This window comes from Crocuta crocuta, unplaced genomic scaffold (genome assembly GCF_008692635.1).
Source record: "Crocuta crocuta isolate KB4526 unplaced genomic scaffold, BGI_CrCroc_1.0 scaffold41, whole genome shotgun sequence".
In the NCBI taxonomy this organism is placed as follows: Eukaryota; Metazoa; Chordata; class Mammalia; order Carnivora; family Hyaenidae; genus Crocuta; species Crocuta crocuta.
In genome coordinates this window covers 873937-889224 of record NW_027529428.1, presented here as the reverse complement: position 1 = coordinate 889224, position 15288 = coordinate 873937, and positions in this window count along the sequence as shown.

Sequence of the window (15288 nt, the reverse complement as noted above, 5' to 3'; positions counted from 1 at the left end):
GGCTGCTTCTCTCTTGTAACTTCATGTAACTTTGCTGACTCTGTAGGTGAGGGAAGTGGTAGCAGAGGATTGAAAGCACTGGTCCTGGAGATGGACTGCTTGAATTAGAATCCTTGTTCTTCAACTTTTATTCACTCTGTACCTCTGAGAAATGTCCACAGCCTACATGTGCCCATTGTTTTCTCATCCATAAACCAGGGATGAGGGTGGGGGGCCCTTAAGTTAAAGGGTTTCAAACAGAAGCTCACGTTTCTAATTATTCACTGGACTAAAACCAGGTTCTGTCATATAGAAATTTGGAAACACTGAGGTGAAACACCTAAACTAGCCACATAGACAATCATTGAAAACTATTTTCCTGGATAGAAATATCTCTGTGTTTCCCTTGAAAAGACTGATATTGATTTCACCAGGTACACATCTTGAAGTTATGACAGAAGGCTGAGAAAGTTATATGTTTGAACTTTGCGCTTGTCGTTGCTGGCAGGCACGTTTGTGGCGCTTGCACTGTGACTAGCACTATTCTAAGGACCTAGAAAATATTAACTCACTTCTCTTCATAATAGCAGTAGGTATCACAACTAATAGCCACTTCTGGGGGGAAACCAGAGAGGTTAAGTAGCTTGTCCAAAGTCACACAGTAAGTAGATGGCAAAACCCAAGATTTGAAACCAAGCCATCTAGACTTTGGTCACTTTGCTGTGTGACCTTATGAAAAGCTGTGTTTAGGGAAAGGACTATGTTGTCAAGACTGAACTAAAAGCAGAAGGGAGAAATGAGAAAATGAATGACAGCAGACACTGAAGAGGAGCTACGTTCAGAAATTTCTGGTAATGAGGCTTAGAAATAATAAGATGCTGGTTGGGATTTTCAGTTAAGAGAGCACCTGAATCCATTGAGAAATGACTTGGTTTTCTTTAAAGTTCAGAGAGACTGGTTGCATGAAGTGTAATGAAAACAAAAAGTAGAAAGGAAAAGAATAATGTGACTTAAGTGAGAAGGAATCTTTCCCCTCTAAGTACTAGGAGAAGCGTGGGGTTGTGGGAGAGTAGAGAGATCTTCCTAGGAGGTGTCTAGGCATTTTTATCAGGATGAACACGGACAAAAATGCTGACCATTGGGGGTGAGTGGGTGGCTCAGTTAGTTAAGCTTCCGACTTCAGCTCAGTTCATGGTCTCACAGTTTGTGGGTTTGAGCCCTGACATAGGCTCTGTGCAGACAGCTCAGAGCCTGGAGTCTCCTTTGGATTCTGTGTCTCCCTCTCTCTCGTCTCTCCCCCACTCTCACTCTCTCTGTCTCTCAAAAATAACTAAAACGGTAAAAAATATATATATATTGAAAAAATGGTGACCATTTTACTGGTTTCAATGATCCCTCAAACCAAACTTCAGTTTCAAAACAGGACATACATTTTACAGCATCCCTACTGTGTGTTACACACATTACTAAGTGTATTTCCAGTTACACATTTTCTTTAAGTTTATTTATTTTGAGAGTGGAGTGGGGCAAATAAGGAGACAGAGAATCCCAAGCAGACCCTGTGCTGTCAGCATGGAGCCCAGGGCAGGGCTTGAACTCACCAACCACCAGTCACACATTTGATCTGGAGTAACAGTTCTGTGAGGTACGAGTTGCCTATGGCTGCTATAACAAGTCACCACAAACTTGGTGGCTTAAAACACATTTATTCTCTTATAATTCTCGATTTTAGAGGTTTGAATCCATTTTTTATGGGCTGAAATCAGGAGATGACAGGGCTGTGCTTCCTCTAGAAGCTCCATTTCCTTACCTTTACTAGTTTCTGGTGCCTCTACCTTCCTTGCTTTTGGCCACATTAATCTAATCCTTGTTTTATGAACACATTCTCTTTAATTGTAGTAAAATCTCCTTCTGCCTTTATGATAGAACTCTTGGGATTACTTTTGGGGACCATCAGATAAACCAAAATAATATCTCCATCTTAAGATCCTTAACAATTTCATCTACAAGATCCCTTTTGTCCTTTAAGGTAACATTCCCAGGTTCTGGGGATAAGGACATGGACATTTTGGGCAGGGCTATTATTTTTCTAAGATGCAGGAAAAAAGTTTAGGGAAGTAATTTGTCTCAAGGACTTGTGATGTTTCAGAGGGGCAATTTAAATTCTGGCATGCTCGGGCACCTGGGTGGCTTGGTCCCTTAAGCACCTGACTTCAGCTCAGGTCATGGCCTCGCTGTTTATGGGATCAAGGATGGTGTTGGGCCCTGTGCTGACAGCTCAGAGCCTGGTGCCTGCTTTGGATTCTGTGTCTCCCTTGTCTCCCTTTCCCTCTGCCCCTCCTCTGTTCATGCTTTCTGTCTGTCTGTCTCTCTCAAAAATAAGTTAGCACTCTGTGAAGGAGGGCTTAACTTCTACCCTGACTCACTGAATTTCTCTTTATTATGTGGAATCTAGAAACCTGAATGTACTCTCCAAAAAAAAAGGTTACTCTGGCATAAATTTCAGACAGCAAGAAGAAAACCTCAAGAGGTTCAGAAGTTTTAGTTCAGAGAAGCAACCAGAAATTCAGATGATTACCTGACCCTGAAAGGACTTGCTTGATATGAAAACAGAGCTGTAAATCTCACAATATTACATGATCTTATATGAATTTCAAACATTCCTGCTATTGATTGACAATCCCATAAGAATAGCCTCCCTTAAACACACTGATAATATGCTTCACAACTTAACATTCAGTGGCCTATGTTTCAGTTAAATGAGCTTCAGGGGAAACAGAAAGGAAACTTGAGGTTTAGGTCCATCTACTTTGGAGCCTCTGGTGNTTCCAAACATAAAACAGAGGTTGGAGAAAGGTATTTGGGAGGCAGCAAAGATAAAATAAGCCCATTTCATTTATCATGAAAATTAAGATCCAAACAAATTCCTCACAGCTGAAAATGTCCAAACAATTTTCATGTTATGGCAAGGTTTCTGGAAAAATCATACTGAAGGACTCACAGTTACCCAAATGTCCCTTATCTGTTTTGATACATATCACTCTATATTGTGGGGCTTCTGAGGGACAGAGAAACATATCCTGGCTAAATGTCTCCATGCCCATAATGCAGATAAGACGGTCTCCAACCAACCTGATGATGTTAGAGCCCACTTTTTCCATTACTAATATTAATATAGGATGAAATTTCATATGCTTTTGCTTGTACAACCTAAGTCAATTCTTCATTAAAATGGATGGCCCAGAAAAAAGTCTGTAGTGTAGGCATTATCGGATGCTAAAAGTATTTTTGTGGGTTTTATTCATGTCATGGGTTTCTAGGGGAGGATCTACTCAAAAACCCTGAGTCTAGTTTGACATTTACAATGAAATTATCATGTAACCTTGAGCAAAGTGAGCTCATCATTGTAAAGGGAGGATATTAATACTTTCTATCCCTATTTGAGGGGCTCTTATAAAGTAACAGAGGTGTATATGAATGCACATATTTTCATTGATACTTGTACATGCTTGAAAATAATTCTACAAAATGTACTATAAAAATCTTGATGATATGTATCTCGAAACTAGTTCCCAGTTCCCCCATTAAAACTACATCAATTAACAAACACCTGGGGAGGCAAGATGGCAGAGAAGTAGGGAATTCCATACTTTTTGCCTGCTCACATCTCTCAAACAAAGGCCAGAATCCATAGGACACTGAACCACAAGAGTCTTGGAGGAAAAGGGACAGAATACACTAAGAAGACGGCCTCATAAGTGTGAGATTATGAACTGGGGAAGATGGAAACAGGCCAGGACCCAGAGGCACGGATTGGGGGAGCCCCTTCCGTGGAGGGTCGCAGAGAGAGGAGGGAAAGAGAAAGAGCAGCTGAAACTGCTCATAGAACTGTTCCTGGAGAAGAGAAAAGTCTGAGCCCAGGACCGAGAGGGATCCTATTATCCCATCTCTAACCGCAGGGCATTGGGAGAGAGATCCTATCTCTAGCTGTGGTGCTTTCTTTGGGCTGGGCTCTCCAGTCCCAAGTGGCACCAGGAGAAACTGCTCCCCTACTTCCCCTACTCGATCCCTGGCTAGGAAGTGGCCCAGCCTGTGGGATTACATTTCGGGCGGTATCATTAAAGCTCGAAGACTAAGATCTAGAAACGAAGCAGGGCTTGGGACAGAAAACATGGCCCACCTTGGCTATGCCCACAGCACAGGGAGATCAGTCCCAAAAGAGTGATTTCCAATGCATGGTTTGAGAAGGGACTGGGGAGCCACCAATTTTCTCCCCACAACCACCAAGGTGGGACCTCAGGGAGTGGCCTGCAAGACCACATTGGAGGTGAGAAGGTGAGACCTGCCTACAACAAACCTCACTCATCCACGCAGGAAAGCTCCTTTTTTTTTTTTTTTTTTTACCAGAGCCCAGGGCAAGGCCAACATTGATGCATTGCTATGATGAATTCTGGGTCAATTCTTGTTATTCAGATCTATTTTCCCTTATCTCATTCTTCTCTCTCCCCTCCACTGGACTGGGCACTCTGGTCATTAGTTTGCTTAAACTGTCACATGTAATCCATTCTCTTCATGTATATCCTACACCTCTGTCTGTACCTTCCTTCCCCTCTTTCTCTGGAATAATCAGGCTATAGAGTTACTTTGGGTACCATTAACTTCATTTCTTTCCCCTCACCTCCTACCATATTCTCCCCTTTCTCTCTCTGAATAAAGCCTTTTAGTCTCTCTACCTGGTCAATGTTCAATTTCGCTTTCTCCCACCCCTGTCATTTCTCTCGTTGTATACGCTCTTCCATCAGCACTGCCTCCACGCTGCTCTTTATTTGTAGCTGAGATTTCTGGTTTTATGCTTTTACACTCTCCTTTGTCTTTTGTTGTTGACTTTTTGGTGTTTTTTTCCCCCCTCAGTTTGCTAGTTTGTTTGATTTGTCTGTGCGTTTGCATGCTTTTGTTCCCTATGTGTTTGTCTGTCTGTTTTCCTTTTCAGGGCTACCTCAAGAAATAAGACAAAGTACATATGATGGAGAGTCCCAAATATCACTACCAGTAGAGATATAAAATAACCAAAGGCACAATAGAGACGAAGTGACACCATTCAAAGAACACTTCCTGAACAGACAAGCACTGGACAGTCAATGAGCCTTCTTTAATATAGCAGAACTAGCCGGTGTAGAGTGCATAAGGATCTTTTAAAACTGACAAGACACAAAGCTAGCCAAAATGATGAAACATAGGAATTCTCCTCTAAAGAAATTACAGGAAGAAATGGCAGCTAAGGAATTGTTCAAACAGTTATAAGCAACCTAACTGGCCAAGAATTTAGAGCAATAGTCATCAAATTAACCGTGGGCTTGAAAAGACATTAAAGATGCCAGAGAAGCTATTGCTCCAAAGACTATGGACCTTAAAAATGGTTGTGATTAATTTAAAAATGCTATAAATGAGGTCCATAATAAAATGGAGGTGGCCACTGCACAGATTGAAGATGCAGAGAGAAGAATAGGTGAATTAGAGGACACAATGATAGCAAAAGAGGAAGCCGAGAAAAAGATAGATCATAATAGATCCAGGAACATGAAAGGAGAATTTGAGAACTCAGTGATGCAATCAAATGGAACAATATCCCTATCATAGGAATTCAGGAAGATGAAAAGAGAGAAAAAGGAGCTGAAGGGGTACTTGTACAAATTATAGTTGAGAACTTCCCCAATCTGGGGAAGGAAACAGACACAGAAATCCAAGAGACACAGAGAACTCCCTTCAGATGTAAGTTGAATCAATCTTCTGCATGACAATTATAGTGAAACTGGCAAAATATAAGGACAAAGAGAATTCTTAAAGCAGCTAGGGATAAGCTTTACAAAGGGAGACCTAGGAAAGTAGTTGCAGACCTACCTACTGACACTTGGCAGGCCAGAAAAGAATGGCAGGAAATCTTCAATGTGATGAACAGAAAAAATAGGCAGCCAAGAATCCTCTATCCAGCAAGCCTGTCATTAGGAAGAAAAGGAGAGATCAAGGTTTTCCGAAATGAACAAAAATGGAAAGAATTCATCACCACTAAACCAGCCCTACAAGAAATCCTAAGGGGGACTCTATGAGGGAAATGTTGCAAGGAACACAAGTTACCAGAGACACCACCACAAGCATGAATCCTACAGAGAACACAATGACTCTAAACCCATATTTTTCAATAATAACACTGGATATAAATGGACTAAATGCTCCAATCAAAAGACATAGGGTATCAGAATGGATAAAAAACAAAATCCACCTATTTGCTATCTACAAGAGACTCATTTTAGACCTGGGGACACCTTCTGATTGAAAGTAAGGGGATAGTGGGGCGCCTGGGTGGCTTAGTCGGTTAAGCATCCGACTTTCCGACTTTCGCTTAGGTCATGATCTCGCGGTTTGTGGGTTCGAGCCCCGCGTCGGGCTCTGTGCTGACTGCCAGCTCGGAGCCTGGAGCCTGTTTCAGTCTGTGACTCCATCTCTCTCTGACCCTCCCCTGCTCACGCTGTCTCTCTCTCCTAAAAATAAATAAATAAATAAATAAAAAGAAAGTAAGGGGATAGAGAAATATCTATCATGCTACTGGAAGTCAAAAGAAAGTTGGAGTAGCCATACTTATATCGGACAAACTGGACTTTAAAGTAAAGGCAGTAATAAGGGATGAAGAAGGACATTCTAAAATAATTACAGGGTCAGGAAGAGCTACCAATTACAAACGTCTACACACTGAATTCAGAAGCACCCAAATACATAAAACAATTAATCACAAACAGTAATAATCTTATGGATAAGAATGCTAATAGCAGGGGACTTTAATACTCCACCTTNCATTCTTCTCAAAACTAGAACAGACTATCCTAAAATTTGTATGGAACCACAAAAGACGGCGAATATCCAAATACTGAAGAAGAAAATCCAAACNTTTTCTTTTCAAGTGTGCATGGCACATTCTCCAAGATAGATCACATACTGGGTCACAAAGCAGCCCCCAATAAATAGAAAAGAATTGAGAGAAATCATACCATGCACATTTTCAGATCGCAATGCTATGAAACTTGAAATTAATCACTGGAAAGTCTGGAAAGCCTCCAAAAACATGGAGTTTAAAGAATAAACTACTAAATAACAAATAGACCAATCAGACAATTAGAGAAGAAATTAAAAAATAGATCGAATCAAATGAAAATGAAAATACAACAATCANAAACTAGATCACTTTCTCACACCATACACAAAAATAAACTCAAAATGGATAAAGGACCTGAAAGATAGGAAACCATCAAAACCCTAAAGGAGAAAGTGGGAAACAACCTCCTTGACCTCAACCACAACAATTTCTTACCTGACATATTCCCAAAGGCAAGGGAATCAAGAGCAAAAAATGAGTTATTGCGACCTCATCAAGATNAGTCCTAAGAAGAAAGTACATTGCCCTCCAGGCCTATTTCAAGAAACTAGAAAAAGGGCAAACACAAAATCTAACAGTGCACCTAAAGGAACTAGAAACATAGCAGCAAGAGCACCGCAAAACCAACAGGAGAAGAGAAATAATAAAGATCAGGGCAGAAATAAACAATATAGAATCCAAAAAAAAAAAGAGTTGAACAGATCAATGAAAACAAGAGTTGGTTTTTTGAAAAAATAAACCAACATTGAGAAACCTCTAGCCAGGCTTCTCCAAAAGACAAAAATCATGAATTAAAAATGATTTTGGTACAACCAATCCCTCAAAAGTACAAGCAATTATTAGGGAGTACTATGGAAAATTATATGCCAACAAACTGCACAACCTAANAGGGCTAGTATCCAATATCTATAAGGAACTCACCAAACTCCACACCCAAAAAACAAATAATCCAGTGATGAAACGGGCAGAAACATGAACAGACACTTCTCCAAAGAGGACATCCAGATGACCGGCAGACACATGAAACGTTTGTCAGCATCACTCATCTTCAGGGAAATACATATCAAAACCACACTGAGATACCAACTCACGCCAGTCAGAGTGGCTAAAATGAAAAAATCAGGAGATTATAGATGCTGGCAAGGTGTGGAGAAANATTCTTCTCAAGCTATTCCAAAAAATAGAAATGGAAGGAAAACTTCGAGACTCACTCTATGAAGCCAGCATCACTTTGCTTCCCAAACTAGACAGAGGCCCAGAAAAAAAAGAGAACCTTGGCCAATATCCTTGATGAAAACGNGAAGATGTGGTTTATCTATACAATGGAATACTACATGGCAATGAGAATGAAATTTGGCCTTTTGTAGCAACGTGGATGGAACTTGAGGGTGTTAGCTGAGCAAGATAAGTCAGGAAGAGAAGGACAGATACCGTATGTTTCCACTTATAAGTGGATCAGGAGAAACTTAACAGAGGACCATGGGGGAAGGGAAATTGAAAAATAGTGGGGGAGAGGGAGCGAGGCAAACCATGAGAGACTCTTGAATACTGAGAACAAACTGAGAGCTGATGGGGGTCGGGGAGAGGGGAAAGNTTACTAAAGACCCTCAAGAAAGTCGGGGTAGAAGGAACTTACTTAAACATCATAAAAGCCATTTATGAGAAGCCCACAGGTAATATCATCTTCAACAGGTAAAAACTGAGTGTTTTCCCCCTAAGATAAGGAACACGATCACTCTCACCACTGTTGTTTAACATAGTGCTGGAAGTCCTAGCGTCAGCAATCAGACAACAAAAGGCATGAGAAATGGCAAAGATGAAGTCAAACTTTCACTTTTCACAGACGACATGATAGTCTACATGGAAAACCCATCAGACTCCACTAGATGCCTACTAGAACTGATCCATGAATTCAGCAAAGTCGCAAGGTACAAAATCAACATACAAAAATCAGTTGCATTTTTATACACCAATAATGAAGCGACAGANAGGGGAAAGTGGGTGATGGGCATGGAGGAGGGCGCTTGTTGGGATGAGCACTGGGTTGGAAAGTTGGAAACCAACTTGACAATAAACTATAACAGAAAATAAAAAAATTTAAAAAAGTAATCCATAGTTAAAAAACAAAAAGTTTTTAAAAAACAAAAAAAAATTTTTTTCCAATGGTTATTTGAGAGACAGAGACACTAAGCATGAACAAGGGAGAGGCAGAGAAAGAGAGACACTGAAATCAAAGTAGGGTCCAGGCCTTGAGCTCTTAGTACTTAGCACTTGTTTTCTTTGCCAAGAAAACAATCAATGCTATTACAATTATGATGGGAGTCAAGGATAAATGGAAGAAAGGGAAAGAAATAGGGAATGTGGAACAAAAGGATTCTACAATATTTACTAATATTCACTGGCAGATAAATTCAGCTCTACACTGAAAGATTAGCTAATATACAATCTTTACCATAAACCAAACATAACAATATTCACCCCTTAATGCAAAGCCCTATTTAGTAACTCTTACAGGTAACTTTAGAAAACATTTAAAGAAATTGTCTATCACAGGAGCGAAAAATAACTGCTCCCTTAGGAGTGCAATGGTTATAGATCTGATCTTTTAAGTACATTCTAGGTTTGTTTAAAAGAATTAATAAACAATGTTATTGACAGACATATACTCATTTCATTGTGATAAAATTATAATTGAATTGATAGGTAATAACCCTTTAAATCATAAGAATAAATCTCAAGTGGATGTTTGCATGGACCTCAAGGCAGAATTTTTTTGCATTCATCATATTACTATTGATATGCTGTCATGGATATTAATACTCCTGCATGACGCTATATCAATAAAGTATTAACAAAGTTTTCATATTTTCTGTCCTTATGAGGAATTTTTGAGAAAATATAATAGAAAAGAATAGCTCTGTGCTAGCAATTTAAAATAAATCTATTCCAAATGTATTTGCCCATTCAGTAAATACTTATGGAGTACCAACCCAGGATTTCTGATACAATATTAAGCTTCTTCCTGAAATATATCCATAATAATAAAAACCTAAATCTATATTACATCTATGTGTAGTTAATATGTTGTATTTGCATTTACATATTCCACCTATCTTTAAGTCAGGCTTTCTGAGCGTTAGTAAAATATATAATTTAATATAAAACATATTAAAAGATATCTCCCTCAAGATACACCTTGTTAGCTAAAATAAAAATGACTATAGTATATTTTATTTAGACTCGTAAAATTACTTTGATCAACAATCTGTTTTTCCTCTCTCTTGATGCTCACAACTACTCTGTGAGATTAAGTAGGTTCTTTTGGATTACTGGTTTTATTATTACTACTGTATCCATTGTAAAAATTGACAAATGAAATTTGAAAAAGATTAAGTGATTTGGCTAAGAACACCATACATCTGGTTAGTGAGGGAAAGAAATTAAGATTTTTTTTATTCTAAGAATTACTTCCGTCACACTATAATGATGTTTTATTCATTTCCTTTGTAAAATATAAAATTCTTCCTGCATTCCTGTTTAAAGAACTAGATACTCTTAGATCAGTGCTTATTCGATGGGAGTAGAGGTCAAAATCACCTGAGTCCATTCATCTGGGTAATTCACTATCTACTCTTTGACAAACACTACCTTTAAGAAATAATACATTCCTAACTTAATATTTAAAAATGAATGAGTGCATGATATTATATTCCCCAGATTCAGAAAAACTCTTCAGAATGGAGGTAAATAGAGAAAATGTAGTAGACAGGACTGAAATAAGAGGAAAAATCTGTAAAAAAAAAAAAAAATGGAAGCAGGTAGTAAAACAAATTCCACTGACTGTTTAAATTTGCCTGCGGGCATCCCTGCCACTGGGACTGTATTTAAGACTGTGTTTATACTCAGTCATCCACTTTGAATTAGAAACTCCATTTCCCTCCAATTGTTTTATAGTGATGCCAAGCACATAACCAAATTTTGAAAAATTGATTTTCTTAGTACTGACCCAATGTCAGCCTGAACTAAAGTGTGCATCAAAGTCAATTTTAAAAAATGTCGTGTGTCCTCTGTTTCATATCTTAAAAGTTCTTGGCCTACACCACTTGGCAGTCCTGTAAATTTGTTAGTAATTTTTCTTTCGATGCAAGAGGATATCATACAGTAACAGAAGGCTGAAGTTACAAGCCCACTTAACATTTCATCAGTGGAAAGGAAGAAAAGAAGGGACAAAAGCAGTCATTGTCTAGAAAATAGTAATGACATTTTACATTTATATGGTTCTTTGAAGTGTTCCCAAAGGTACATTCACATATATCACCTTATCTGATATAAACCTATAAGCCAGGCAGCAGGAGCCATAGCCTCATCTTGTGTAGGAGAAAATAAAAATTCAGCGATATTAAATGCTACAGCCAAGGCCACATGCCTAGAAACAGCACAAGAGCACAGATTATTTGACTCATAAACTAGAAGATCTTTCTACATACTATATATAAAAATACTTAAATACAACTCCCCATACTTTTTCTCTGCCTTCTTTTTATTTTTTATTCTTTATTCTTTATTTTATATTTTATTCATGGCTACACAATGTCTACATTCTCCCAAGGTTCTGCCCTAGGCTCTCTGCTCTTCTTCCTCTACATTCTGTCTCTGAGTTATCTCACCCAAATATTCTTTTCAAGATTAATTTCTTTATTACCAAACTAGCCAAGGTTTTTTCTTCAACTCCATCCATGTCCAACTATCTCCTTAAATACCATATAGGTGTATCCAAGTCTATGGGGGTAAAACTGAATTCACCATATATGCCAGTTAAACTGCTTCTCCACCTATATTCTCCCTCTTATGAAAAATGATATCACCATGAACTCAGATGCCCAAGGAGAAGGTCTAGAAGTCATCTTGTATTCTTCCTACTTGTTGCTCACTCCTCACGTCCAAACACAAAGGCACAGCTCTGGTGAATTTAACCTCTGTAATATTTTCTAACGCCTTCCCCTCTTCTCAATCTCTACTGTCCCTGCTTTCTTCATCCTTTTATTTTATCTTTCCTCAGTTATAATAATATTCTCCTAACTGGTCTCTCTTTGGTTTCTCCAAGTTCTGCTACTCATAGCTGACCAAAAAAAATTTTTTTCCCTGAAAACAAATCTGGTCACATTGACCCCATGCCTCCATGAAGAACTTGCCAGTATTTTCAGGATCAAGATCAATCATTTGGTTAGTTCATATGATCTTTCATGATTTTTGCTTCTAGCCCCATCAGCCACCATGTTGACTCATACTTCTACCCACCCATTCTTTGGTCATATGCAAACTTCACTCCAGCCATGCTGAGTTATTAAAAATTCCCTGACCTTATCATGTGGTTTCCGCCTTCCAAACTGCCTCGAATAATTCACTTTTTATGTCCATTACTTTTACACAATTAATTCTTTTTTTCTTTCCAGAACTCAGCTCATACATCACATTTTCCCAAAAACATTTCTCATCTATATAATCAAAGTCTAACTTATGTGTATCCCCGCTGTATTCCCAGTTATCAAGAGTCATCATATGGTCATATTACTCAATCCATTTATTTATTCTAAAAAGTTTCACAATATGGTAAAAGCGAGAAGCATGAAAAGTCATTGGCATATTCTAGGAAAACATATAATTTTTAATGCTTACAATTCCCATAAGACTTCTATACTCATTTTACAACAACCTCACATCACTCTCTTACCTCATTTTTTTTTTTTTTTTACATCAGCAAAACAACTAAAGAGTGAACATTTTAAGCTATGGTTTCCCCTTTGGAATATCGACAGTGTTACCATCATTTTTTCTCTTCAGCAATGTTCAGGCAATTATTATGACCTATTATTGAATGTTCTAGTTTATAAATAACATAAAAATTAGTAGAAAAGGTAAAAATTAAATTGGTGATACAAATAAAAAACACTGATTCTACAAATGTAATAAAATTGCAAAAAAGGAAGAGATCAGGAAATTTTTAGCTTCAGTTAGGCACCCACTAGAATTTAAGTAGTTGACAATGTATTACTGCAAATAAAAAAACAACAGCTTTCCGTGAATAATTGTTGAAACAGATTGTCTTAAAGAAGTATAGTTAGGGATTTTATAATTTTATAAGCTATGGGGAATAATTTCCCTCATGACTTGTATGTATATTGTACAAACTTCATACATTTCACTTCCATGGACCTATCTAAGAATGCATTATATTTGACCACCTGACACTATTTGTACTTGTGAATAACTGTAAGCCCTCTAGACACACATCAGTAGATTGGGAACAAATTAACTGATGCCACAATCACTGAGTAGAATATGATGCAGCCTTTATGATGAAAGGTATGACACCACCTGAAAACATAGAAATAATCTAGTAGCAAACTGAATGATAAATTAATTGCATGCTTATTATCAATTCATGATATATAATAATATATCACACTGGAAAATGATCAGAAAGGCATATACCAAATTTACCAAGCTGTGCAGTTTTAATAGTGGGAGTTATGAAAAATTTCCCTCTTTATCCAAGCTCTTTATCATTATCATTTAGGAGGAGGTTATTTCTAGAGGCTCAGCATAGGGGAAAGAATAAATAACAATTATAAATAAAACAAATGTAAATCCCCTATTGTAAATCCTCTGTTGGGAAAAAAAAAAAGTTAGCATATTTTCACTTCTAAAGGAAACAGATGCATATTAGCCAGAAGCATTTTTTTTTACTGTCTAAATTTGAAACTTAAATATGATGAAATGAGCTGTGGATAGATACTAAGCTGACAAGGAGTGAAATGTGCTGGATTGTTCTTTTGTCAATTTGTTTACATTGGGGCAACAGCTCACAGAATCCCTAACTCCATATGGTTTCAGCTCAGAATTGGCTAAAAGTGAAGTTGCATAAGATTTGAGAGGTGGAAATGAAACAATAGCCATTACACTCTGGATATCAACACTGGTTAGAAGCAAGTTGCCATGGCCCATGTGGTTGGTTCCAGGGTGTTGTCTTTCCTCCTCAGCAGCCAGCTTCTTTCCTATCAGCTATAGTAACAAATAGTGACCCCAAGCCTATCTATCACCACCACTTAGATATGAACTCAGAAAAGTAATAGCCACAAAGAGTAAATAAATTACCATAGACTGCTACAGACAGAGAAAGCAGGTGTAGGTGATCTGATTAAAAGTGTGGTCGATGGGGCACCTGGGTAGCTCAATCGGTTAAGTGTCCAACTTCAGCTCAGGTCATGATCTTGCGGTTCATGAGTTTGAGCCCCACATCAGGCTCTGTGCTGACAGCTCAGAGCCTGGAGCCTGCTTCAGATTCTGTGTCTCCCTCTCTCTGTTCTTCCCCTGCTTGTGCTCTGTCTCTCTCTCTCTCAAAAATAAACATTAAAAAGAAAAAAAGTGTGGTTGAGGTCCAGCCAAAGCCAACATCAACTGCCGGCCATGTGAGTGGCCATCCTGAATGTTCAGATGACTGCAGCCTCATGAGAAAACATGAGCAAGAACCACCCCACTCATCCCACAAAGACAGATATTAATAACAAATGTTTTAAGCCTATACATTTGAGGGTGTCTAGCAATAGATAGCTCAAGTGTTGACAAAAAGGAAGAAAATGCCTTAAACGGTGCAACATGGAGGTGACAATGGTCATTCTCTCTTCTCAGAAGAAACAGTATAAATAAATTACCATGGACCCAGAGGCCAAAAATTTAGAATTAAGTTTATTTTTAATTTAGTTTCTTGTAAGTGAGAATGAAAATACAAATCTGAACACTATCCAAAGCACATTTCTTTTTAGATTATGAATCTCTGCCAACCGATATGTAATTCTAAGACACTATTCACAGAGAAGTGTCGAGTGAAAAGGGAATACAAGGGACTTTTCTGCAATAATCCTTAAGGATTAAACTACTATTTAACCAACTTATTTTTCAAAACACCAAAAGCCAGTATGTAATCTTTGGCAATGATTAACATATATTTCTTAAATACAGTGAAAAGTAAAAAGTAAATTATTTTAATTTATGGATTGAGAATTATAAATTCTGAAAAATAATGTACAGCTTGTCTTTCTTCTTTTTCCCCCAACTTTACTGAGGTATGATTGGATACAAATGCTGAATATAATTAATGTATACTATTTGGTGAGTTTGGTTTCTTATATTTTCTAACAGCAAAACTAATCTACATTACATTTTTCAGAGAAAATGTGAAGGTGACAGAATGGATGTTATACCACTGGTATTCTGTGTNACTGTGGTACAGAAATAGAGAAAGATAGAGACAAGGATAGATGGGGGAGGGAGGCAGGAATAAATACAGCCTTAGAGATATTTATAATGTAAATAAAGGATAGCCT